This window comes from Pleuronectes platessa, chromosome 5, assembly GCF_947347685.1.
Source record: "Pleuronectes platessa chromosome 5, fPlePla1.1, whole genome shotgun sequence".
NCBI classification, from domain to species: Eukaryota; Metazoa; Chordata; class Actinopteri; order Pleuronectiformes; family Pleuronectidae; genus Pleuronectes; species Pleuronectes platessa.
This window is the reverse complement of record NC_070630.1, coordinates 24610568-24623103: the sequence shown is the minus strand read 5'-3', so window position 1 is coordinate 24623103 and position 12536 is coordinate 24610568. Positions and strand designations below refer to the sequence as shown.

The 12536-nt window shown below is 39.2% G+C and overlaps 1 pseudogene; it reads left to right on the top strand.

Moving 5' to 3' along the window:
- Window positions 1-1804, top strand: part of LOC128440802 (TRPM8 channel-associated factor homolog) — a 36759-nt pseudogene extending 34955 nt beyond the window's left edge.
- The last annotated feature ends 10732 nt before the right edge of the window (window positions 1805-12536 follow it).

Below are 12536 nucleotides of genomic sequence, written 5' to 3'. Positions count from 1 at the left end.
CATCTACACAGAAATTATGACTTGAAATTACAGCGCCCCCTGGTGGCTACAGGAAGTGACATGTTTTATACTTTGATGAACTGCTCCTGGCTGATTTACAATATACAGCTCAAATCAGATCAGTCAAGTCATTAGATCATGGTCAGAATTGTGACGTTTCCTCAAACCGTGTAAACATTGATGTGCGGCGAAGGATTTTCCTTCGCCAAAGGACACGATGTTATCATAACTCCACTGTGCATTGTCCTATCACTACAAAACTTCTGTCACATGGTCAGAGTCCAAGCCTGAACAGCTCTATGTGTCAATATTTCCTCAGTGTCATAGCGCCACCTACTGATTCGCCAGGAAACAGGAAGTACTTTGTTAATCCACTCTGCATTATCCAACCGGCTCCAAACTACTGACCTATGATCACAATACTATTCTGAACAGCTCCACATATAAATATTAGTTCAGGGTCATAGCGCCACCTACTGATCAGTGTGAAAATTAAGTTGTGTTAACATTGTCCAATTGACACAAAATTGCTCACGCTACATCAGAGCGCCTACATGAACAGATATATATGTCTGTGCGTAATAATAGTGATGGCGCCACCTACTGGCAAACCTACTGCCGCAGAGCGCAAAACGCATTTAACGTGGAGAAGTGCATGCTCGATCGATGATGTGCGCTTGGTCATCGATCGCTCTCTCCACCGACCGCAACAGGCTTCAACGTGCGGGTGCTCGGGCCCGCAAGTGCTACAACGTAGCCCTAGTTGTAAAGTGTTTCTCTACCATACCTATGATAGTAATCCTCATAGCATTAATACAAAACTCTGTGCTTTTTTTAATTTTCTCCTGCTCAGGTTGGATGCATGCAGGTTACCCTGTAATGATACACAGCACTGTTGCGGCTGAACTGGTCAAAGTTGACCATATCAGGAACGTAGGAATATGGGGGCCTATCCATGAACTGGGACACAACCAGCAGAGAGGGTGCTGGGAGTTCCCACCCAACACCACTGAGTGTACATGCAACCTCTGGTCAGTGTATGTGCATGAAGAGGTTCTTGGGATGGACAGAGCAAAGGTGGAGTAGATCTGCTTTGTTAAAGTGTATTTATGATATATTTTATATTCATAGAAATGACTAAAAGCAGCTATTTTTATATTCTATATTCTTATATTTAGAGAATTATTAAGGTGTCCATGGATATTATATTGTTTCTTAATCATCTTTTTCATTGCAGGCTCACCCAAATATGACTTTAGCAAACCGAAACTATCGAGCAGCGGAGTTTGCTAAGGGGGGCAGGCAACTCAGGAAATGGGACATGTGGGTGGCCCTGGAGACATATATGCAGGTAAGAGAATAATTTTTGTATTACCCCTTATAAATACCATTTGAACAAAACCACACACAGGCCAAAGGCCAAAAATGTAAATGGTACTGAAAGTCTCTAAGCCAAGTCAGCACATTGAGGCATCAACACTGCAATTTTCTTACATTTCCTCTACTTCTTTCTCCGTGCATGTAGCTCCAGGGTAAGTTTGGCTGGGACGCCTTTAAGAAGGTGTTTGCTGCCTACCCCACGATGAGCGACTTTCCCAATGACAACGAAGGAAAGATGAACCTGTACGCTGAGACTTTCTCCCGGACTGTGGAGATGAACCTGACTGGATTCTTCAAGAGCTGGGGTTGGCCCATCACACCAGCCACAGAAGAGAAACTCTCCAACCTGCCCTCTTGGAGCGACCACCCAATGGTCCAGTATGACTGAGCTGCAGTGTAATGCTGATTGATGTGCAGAGAGATGGGTCCTAAGAGTATGAATCGTTGGGTATTTAGGAGGAAATATCTTTAACTGACTGTTTTCTTTTGATGTAATTGACCATGTCTCCATACTATTTTAAAAGAAGTTTTATAGCTGACAATATATTTACAGCTTCTTTATTTAGTAGCTCTTGGGTGAATTAGTTTGGTTCATCTGAACCTCTTACTGAGTAACAATAAGTCAGTCTGACTAAATGAGATGGTCCTTTTCTCACACTGGATTTCATGTAAAAAATAAACCTTTCAAGTTCATACAACTGTGTCTATTGATGGCTGGGTCACTAAAATCTATTTCTGATGTTTTTGATCAATTAGACACATGCATAATAAGCCGGCCCTTCTAAAGCATCTTCATTAAGACAAATCTGTGCAAATCCAATAATTCCACTCATCCACCAATTATGTAACCAAAATGTTATAATGCAGTTCAGATAATTGGCTTCACATGTTGCTATTAGTGAAATGGCTGTGCCAGTTGATTATTGATAGAACAATTGTACTAATTTGTATGCTAAATAACTAAATCTGGAAATATTTTAAAAATAACCTTAATTGAAGGTTGTGAATTTGTGATTAAATATCAGGCTGATGCATTAGTTTGGTTGTTCTTTATTGTTTTAACTAAAGTTAAAATGTTATGCAAACTGAGGGTGTGAGATGAAAATAAAGATGATTTGAAAGGTGTTTACTGTTGACCATAATATGTATTACTGGTGTTAATAAAAGGCTAAATGTGGCTAAACTTCTCCAAAATGGAACTGTTGCGTTTAAGCTATTCTTTTAATTTGCCTTCTTGCTGAATGTTCTTATGATGTAAACGTTAACAGGCTGTAGTAGTGGTATTTTTTGTAGTATCACTCATCGAAATCATTATGTTTGTAGGGGTTTCTGGGCCAAAACAAACTCTATAAATACATAAATATTTTTTTAATACATGAATAAAAGGATAAATTATTAGATATACATAATATATAGTTAAATGCCTCAATAAATGACCAAATGTATATTGATACATTTATTTATACATTATATATATATTTTACTTTGTTCATGTATTTATTTACACATTTATTAGGGCCCGAGCACTGATCAAAGGTCAGGTGAGACCCTATTGCAATTGTAAGGATTATTATTATTATTATTATTATTATTCAGGCAAATGAATTGGCTTTTTGAGGGCTTTAACATGCTCAAATTCTTACCAAAATTGGCAGAAAGTTAGTTAATATACACATTCGATTATTATTTCAAAATGTTATATATATATATACAAAAAGACTTAACACATAAAGTAATTGTATAACTGCAAATATCCTCTGAGATAATTACTGCTACAAATTTACGATTGAAGACTGAGATAAGATTTTGGACAGATTCCATACATTTCTCTGACTGGAGCCTGCAGAGCTACCATAAAGCTAGTACAGTGGACTGTCGAAATCTCAAATATATTCAGATGACAATGATAAAAAATACTTGATACGTGATTACTGATTATCAAAATGCTCCCGGTAATTCTCACATTTAAGCCAGACAACTATTTATAATATAGGTTTCTGTTAAACGGATCAAATGATATACGTTGTTTCAACATGCTCATCTCATCACATTTTTGTGTAATTATCATAGGGTTATTTCAAAAACGAAAACACAAGGGCCTCGGGTGGTTGTTTACACAATATTATTTTTTCAAGATCTACATATATTCACTTTTACCAAACAGGAAAGCCATACATTCTCAGCGAGGATGCATTTCTATGTAGTAGACAGGTATTGACATGCTGAGAATGTTAAGAGATTGACGAAAACCTGTCAGTGAGTTATGTCACTGAATTCCCTCCTCTTTTTGTTACATCCCTGAAATACTCCTGTTTTTCTTGGTCTAACTCATATCGGTGTGTCGGGGCAAATATAGCTACTACTGCCTGTCTTGGCTCCAGTCTGATAATACAAGCAGAACAATACCTTCACTTCAGGTAAGCAAATAAAACTGTATATGTTAATGAGAATATCTGATCACCTTTTTTTTTCTTGATTGTAATGAAGAAGATGTGCATTTATACAAAGTCATCAGTGCTTTCTTTTTCGTTCTGTGTATTCCCACCGGACAGCCTGATGGGACATACAGTACATCTAGGTATAATTAACCTGAACAACTTCTCAGCATGTCCAACCAGCCCATGCAAAACCACCATGAAGTTTATTATTCACACATGAGAATGTTAGCAGACAGGTGCTGATGTCTGATCATTGCTGGCATTAATAGCGTGTTGTCGTGGAAATTTATCATGAGATTTGAAATAATTAATTTCTCAGACCGGAGTTGTCTTTAGAGGTTTAATTACTAGCTCTGCAGAGGTTTACACAGTCAGCAACATGGCTCGAAGTGCAACCACGAGAAGTTAAAAAGGAGGGTTTTTATTAGAGATGAGCCGGATAAAGCACTTTTGCCGAGCACGAGTATTATACGAGTTATACAATATCTGTGCTCGGACTGAATGAAAATCCTCACACAGCGTCACAGCGCTCCTCCCCTTCACACACCGCTCTGCTCACTCACTCACAGAACAGCTCTCTGTCTCTCAGTCACTCAGGTTCACGGGTCTTTTCCGTTAACGTTTAGGGTTTCTTCAGCTTGAAGTTTGTTTTTATTTCAGTTTGTACTTACTTATTAACCAGTAGAGCTCTGTTAAACGTGGGTTCGTTCAGACGTGGTGCTGGTAGAAAGCGACTCGCGTTGCGTCTCTGCCTGTCGGAGATTATAATTTTTTTTTTTATTAACAGTTTTTATTTTTTTATTTCACGCATTGAGTGTCTGACTACTCTCTAGCGTCTGGCTACTCTCTCTCTCTCTCTCCCTCTCTCTGCCGGTCGTTGGAGTTTTTTTTTTTTTTTTAAACCGTCAGTTGGCTCTAACCAGTTTTATTTTACTTCACGCACTGAGTGTCTGACACTTTCTAGGTAGTAGTGGTATAATACAATATTACAAATTAAGCTACACACACACACTCCCCCTCTCTCTCTCTGTCTCTCTCTTACTCACTCATACACACACACACACACACACACACACACACCTGGTGTGGAAATAAATTTAAAAATAAAAAAATCATAAAAAAATGTCAAAGTTAAAAAAGAAAGTTATGTTGAGTATGAAAACACTTGTTATTACATTTCACTTCATAATTGCAACAGCATGTGTTGTATTCATTGTTGCAAAACTTGTTCTGTAAATAGTTCGTTTGCTATTGTGATCAAAATCATTGATCTGAAGCTCAATGCTGATGCTGTCCTGTAATAGTTTTCTAATCAGCAATAAATATAACAATTTCCGATCAACAGAGAAGAATATCGAGGATTCTTCAACCCACGCAGTTTGCGTACGTACAGGCTCACATCTACCATGGGGACATTCTAGAACATCAATGCATGGCAAGTTATTTTAGAGCATGCGTTTAAAATGAAAAAATGGAAGGAAATCTCATTAACCATCATCAAAATTGAACATGCTGTATTGATCGGCAAAAGTAACTCATATTAAAATGTAATAAAACGTTAAATGTCAACATATAGTTGTTGGGACATGGATTTTGTGAAACCACAGGCTTTCTCTTCGGCCTACATGGTAGTCAAAGCCTGAAAACAGCATGTTCTTTGCTCTTGAGAAAACCTCCTGAACTCCATCTCCCAGGATGCTGCATGTCCTTTTAGTCCGGACAACTTCACCAAGAGGTGTGAAAAAGCCACCAGGCTCAGCTCTAATTGGTCACTCTGGCCCCATGACCTGTGAGGTCACCAGGCCACTATAAGGCCAGGTCTCCCCCTCCTCTCTCTCTTTCCACCAACCTTCCAAGGAGCAAGGCTGCCAGCCTCTCTTCCTTCTTTCGGGTGGCCAGCGACCAGCTTGAAAGCATGCTAAGGAAGGTGTGAACTTTTAATTAAGCCACCGTCTTCGGAAGCCATCTGACTTAAATAGACATCTTGGTTTAGTTAGTACATTGTTAGTAATTTGTGTTTTTATACTTTATTATATTCATAATAAATGTTTTTCTTTCGCAAATGTTCTTTCATTAATGTTGCATAAGTGAATTCCATATCCTTCCAGCTAACTATCTAGATGGTAAATTTGATTACAGTTATTCATTTTATTGTTAATCAGAGTTCCAAATTTGTAGTTATTACTTTTATGAGACTCAATCAATAAATTGGCTATCTTTTCCCTTCCTTTGAAGGGTGGTGCCCCGAGGAAACTTTAACCAATTTTATGTTGATAACCAAACTTTATTGAATGCCGAAAGGCACACCATTTTATGGTATCACTTTGAAAGCATTATTGCACAACATAGTATATCTAAGCTTGAAAATATCCAGCAAAAAACTTTTAAAATTCTTGCATGTACAAGTATGTAAGTATGTACAAACTTCATGAAGCAACTTACATCAACCTTAAAAATTCAATGAGATTTAAATTAAGGCATCATAAAATATGAAGTCGAGAGAATAATTGCAGTAGCGGTTTTTGTCTAGTGAAATCACTAAGAATCACATAAGCAAGCTGAGGGGAGAAAATAACATTTAGTATCGTCATCAGAATCATTTGTGCTGTCCAGGTGGGGAGGGATGGGGAATAAGTCAGGAATGTCCGTGACGGAGGAGGGTACGGGCTGATATGACAACATTGTCTTGGTAACACTTGCATCAATTGTACGGGTGATGAGGCCACGAACGCAAGGCATATACAACATCCACAAAGGGAAAAGATACCAAGGCACAGAGCAATTGCAACGAAAAACAGAGATAAGAATGCTTTGAGTTATTGAAAAAATCCTGTATGGAATGCCAATCAAAGGGGTGGGCGACGCCGGAATTCTCTGTCCATTCTTTACTAAGGGATTCTAAGGCAGCAATGGCTCTGGAGACAAGGGATGTAGGTGCAACAAGCAACTCCGAACATGAATCATATGCCTCCTTCTTCAGCAAACAACCAGTCCAGTCCCATCCTATTTTGCCAGGACACAAGGGAGGTTGGGGACAATTGGTCCGCAAGACCTTTGATCGCGTCAGTTGTGTGGTTAATGAAGCGTTGGTGATTAGAGTAAATAGAATTAATCCATTCTGTGTTCTTCTGAATTTCAAAAGAAGCACCAATGAACGGAACCAGGTGAACAAACCCACTAGCAATTTCATTATGCGCCTTATATTTATCAGGAACGCCTCTGGGCATGCCAATGGAATCTTAGGTAATGGCGCTATCAAAGCTGCCAAAGGGAACCACCGCACAGGTGAAATGGTCGCAGGACCGGGGAGGGAGGACGGACAGATCACTAACAACATTCTCTGAAACCGGTATAAAATGGACCTCCTTAGCTAACAGGGCTATAGCACACAAACAATTCCTATTACCAGGGAGGGAACGTCTAATATCATCACAAATCCAATACAGCTCAGGATATGGCCTAATACCAGCATCAAAAGCATCACGTTTCAATCTTCTACCAAAACAGCCATCCTCTTTGGTTTCCAGGCCAACCTGGGAGGACTGGGGATTACTTGCGGAAACCCTGGTCGATAGATGGTGTGAATTTTGTGACACGGTACTGAAGTCAATCAATCAATCAAATTTTATTTGTATATCCCATATTCACAAATCCCATTTTGTCTCACAGGGATTTAACATGGTGTGACATCCTCTTTCCTTAAAGAGGACATATTTTTTTTGAAATATTTTATTTTCAGTTTCATATGTAATGTGTACAAACAAACATATCAGTATACTATCGTATATTCTATGTAGCCGAGAGGTCGATGATGTTGTAGAAGTTGTTGATGATGAAGAAAGGACTCCGAGGACCTAGTACCTTCAGTATAACAAAGTTTATTACACAGAAGTTTCACAGGTCAGGACGGGCATCTAGAAACCCGGAGACATCACGCAGCCAAATGGTGAAAATCTGACTTGCAGCGGTCTTACACACAGTTATATAGGGACATTGGTTCCTCCCTTGACTTCAGGTAAGGGCACGTTTTTGTGTCCGAACATATAGACACATTGGTCAAAAACATTCTATCCATCAGCTGGTCAAGACAACTCCCTAGGTCAAAGGCCATCCCAAAAGGTAAAGAGTAAATAAGACAAACATCTGGTGGACTCTCTGAGAATGTCTGAGTGTCCAGAGGGCAAGCACCATAAGTGTAAGCCTATCATTATGTTTTAAGCACATGTCAACATGTTTTACTGTTTAACGAATACACGACAATACCAACAGTATAGAGACATAACAAAGGACAAAGTGCCCCCCGCCCCCCTCAAAAAAAAAAGGTCAATGTTCAAGGTCAATACAAACAACTACATTAAGTCATTGAGTATTTGGTGTAAGAGATGTACCAATATGGTCTAAATATGGCTGCCAAATTTTCAAAAAGGTGTTATATCGTTTTCTGAGACAATAAGTGATTTTTTCCATGGGGATGCAACTATTCATCTCAACAGACCACCTGACAATAGGAAGAGGGGAGTCAGATTTCCATGATTTCCATGACACTGCAATTCACTTCTTAGCCACACATAGAGCAACTTCCCCAATAAACAAAGTTCAGGGTCCACTGGAACATTTACTCCCGTGATCCTGGTTAAAGTGGAGCAGATATCATGCCAGAAAGGCCTAACTTTCATACAAAGCCAGGTACAAGCAAAAAGGAACCAACTTCAGTATCACATCTAAAACACATTTCTGACAGGTTAGATTTGAATGAGTGTAATTTTTCTGGGGTAAGATATAATTGATGTAGAATATTATAGTTAATCAATCTGTAGCGGGCATTGATAATAGTTGAAAAGCTGTTTTGACATAGTTCTGTCCAAAATTGTTCGTCAATTGTAACATTGAGATCTGACTCCCACTTAATTCTAGACTTATGCACACCTGGTTTTGGGCCTTCATTCAACAATAGGCAATACATTTTAGAAATAAATTTACGTGTGTTCCCATCACAAAGAAATCTTTCAACATCATTCATAACAGGCAGAGTCATTTCAGGACCCAAATTAGCCCTCAGAAAGGATCTTAATTGGAGATAACAGAAAAAGGTTTGATTGGACAAGTTCTATTTCCTCTTCAGGTTTTCAAATGGCATGAAAAGTCTTCTGTCGAAGCAATCTTCCAAGTGTTGGATTCCCTTATGGTGCCATCTGTCCAGAATCTTATTATCAAGAGTCATGGGTATAAGTTAATTTAGCTTTAAAGGTGTTTTAGGTGACAGCCCCACCCTCAATCTAAGACTTATGTGAACCTCATACCACATTTTTATCAGATGCCTCAATATAGGGTTATCTGTCCTGTTGTTTACAGTTCTAGAATTGTGCTTATAAAAGAAGTCACTGCGGACCTTTTCATTCAGGAGGTGCAATCTGATTTGTGTCCATGAAGGGGCGCCACTGCCCTCAAAAAAGGCTGAGATGAACCTCAGTTGAGCTGCCAGGTAGTAGTTTTTAAAACTTGGCAGTCGAAGTCCCCCCGAGCCATAGTTCCATGTTAGCTTCTCCAAAGATATCCAGGGTGTTTTACAATTCCATAAAAATTGCCTGACGTATCTATTGAGAGCTTTGAAGAATGATTGTGGCAATGGAATGGGTAGGGATTGAAACAGATATTGCAATCTCGGTTGTACATTCATTTTAATACAATTCACTCTTCCAATCAAAGTGAGAGGCAAGCCCATCCATCTACGTAAATCATCTTCAATCTTACTGAGCAGTGGGAGGTAATTCAGTTTGTACAGGTTTTTGAGGTTGTTGTCTACAAATATACCAAGGTATTTTATACCATCCATAGGCCATCTAAATTGACTTGTTCGCTGGAGTTCAGAGTGATCCAAATTTGTCAATTGAATAATTTCACTTTTTTCCAAATTCACCTTATAGCCTGAAACACTACTATAAGTATTTAATACAGTTTGTAATTTGGAAAGAGAGTAATCAGGGTCTTTTAAGTACAGAATAACATCATCTGCCAGCAAATTAATTTTATGAACTGCCTGACCCACCTGAAAGCCTTTTATATCAGGATCTTGTCTAATTGCTTCAGCCAAAGGCTCAACTGCTAAGACAAAAAGTGCTGGAGACAAAGGGCATCCCTGTCGACTTGATCTGCTTAAAGGGAATGTAGATGAAATCTGTCCATTGGTGCTGATTTTTGCATGGGGTTTATGATATGGAGTTTGAACCCAGCTAATAAATAATTGACCGAACCCAAACTTGGCCGACACTTTGAATAAGTATGGCCACTCTAGCCTATCAAAAGCCTTCTCAGCATCTAAAGCCACAGCTATACTGGGTTCCGTTTCAGATTTTGTTAAGTGAATAATATAAAAAAGCCTACACAGGTTATTAGCTGAGGAACGCTTTGAAATAAAGCCACACTGGTCTGGATTTATTAGTTGTGTCAGGTATTGGCCAAGTCTGTTAGCCAGGGCCTTGGAAATTAATTTATAATCTCTATTTAACAATGAAATCGGCCGATATGACGAGCATTTCAAAGGATCTCTATTTTTTTTGTGAACAGTAATTATGGCTCTAGAGAATGACTCAGGGAGCGTTCGAGTCTTAGAGTCTTAGAGAACCCATCTTCTCCTGGTGATTTGTTTGCTTGTAATGAGCCCAGAGCTTTTCAATTTCTTTTTGTGTAAAGGGCAGATCAAGATTATTTTGATCTTCTTGGCCAAGTTTGGGCAGCTCAATCATGGACAAAAATGTATCAATGTTACTCAGATTTTCTGGTGGTTCTGATGTGTATAAATGTGTGTAAAATTGTTTGAATGCATCATTAATTTCTGTTGGGTTATGTGATACAGAACCTGTTTCAGTTTGGATTGAATTAATCGTCCTAGAGGTTTCTTCTTTTTTCAGTTGCCAAGACAGAATTTTGTGCGCCTTCTCTCCCAATTCATAGTATCTCTGCTTGCTTCTTAGAATGTTTTTTTCAATTTTGTAAGTATGCAAAGTATTGTATCTAAGCTTTTTATTTACCAAAGACTGGTGTACATCTTTAGATCTTGATTGTTGAAACTCCTTTTCCAGTTTCAAAATGTCTGCTTCCAAATCTTCCATTTCTGCCATGTATTTCTTTTTGATACCTTTGGTGTAAGAGATTATTTGTCCCCTTAAAAAGGCTTTTAGTGTGTCCCATAATATAAAACTATTGGGAGAAGAAGCACAATTTGTCTCACAGAATAGCCCAATCTGATCTCTTATAAATTTGCAGAAATCTGGCTTTTGAAGGAGAGTAGGGTTCAGACGCCACCTATACATATTAGTAGTTTTCTCAGGCATATAAATCGACAGGGTCAGAGGTGAGTGATCTGATAATGTTCTAAACAAGTACTCAGATTCTACTGCTCTGTGGATCAGCTGTGTCGACAACAGGAAAAGATCAATCCGAGTAAAAGAGTTGTGGCGACCAGAGTAAAAAGAATAATCTCGGGTTTGAGGGTGCATTTGTCTCCACACATCAGTTAAGTTTAGTTCCTTCATGAATTCTACCGTGATTTTGGCTGCTTTAGATTTGGATGCCGATAGAGCTGACTTATCTAGAACAGGATCCAGGCAGAAATTAAAGTCACCCCCTATAAGAATGTCTTGCCGTCCTGCCGACACCTTCAGGAATATATCCTGTACAAATGACTCATTGTCATAATTGGGTGCATACAAATTTAAGAGGGTCCAGGGTTCTGAGTAGATCTGACAATTCACTTAAACATATCTCCACAATGTATCAACAATGGTTTCTCCTATTGTTACAGGTGTGTTCTTATTTATCAAGATGGCCACTCCCCTGGCTTTAGAGTTAAAGGATGATGATATTACATGCCCTATCCAATCCCTTTTCAATTTTCTATGCTCCAGGGGCGTCAGATGGGTTTCCTGTATAAAGGCAATGTCTATTTTCAATTTTTTCAAATGTGTTCGTACCCTCTTCCGTTTAATAGGTCCGTTTAACCCATTCACATTGAAGCTCACAGATTTCACCACCCTGTTCATCAATAGCAAATCATTCTACAGAGATATTGCCCCTTCCATAAGACAAATGTGTCCCCTACGACCAAATAGTGTAAAGTAAAGCACTGACCATATGAAAAACAGTAAAAGACAAAAAAGAAGAGAACGGTAACATCCCTCCCCTCCCACCCCGCCTTGTGCCTCCCCGAACCTGGTACGTAGCATCCCGTGTTCATCTCAAAGGGAGCTACTGGGCAAGTAACTAGAATATGTTACCACTAGCCCCCTCCCCGCGATAATATTGTAACATTAATTATATGATACCGCGATATAAAGCAATTAAAGCAGTGAAAGTATAAACAGTATCAGCACCTCAAGTTGTGCAAACATGGCAGCAGTTCAAAGTGGACCGTTGCAATATAGTGTATATAAGACAATATGCAAAAAGTCCCAATGCTGTGAGCAGCTGGTCAGCTGCTTTGAACAAATAGTTGCCTCACCTCGGCGCAACCGTGAATTAAATGAAGAATATCAGTGTATGGATCTACTCTCCTTCTCGTACATTATTCCTTTCCAGGGACTTCGCCGCCTCCTTCGGGTCCGCGAAGATCTTGGGTGCTCCGCCATCCCGGGGGTAAACATAAAGCTTGGCCGGGTATCGCAGAGTGTGTTTTATTCCATTGTTGCGCAGAGCCTGTTGCACTTCTCTGAAGGCGCGGCG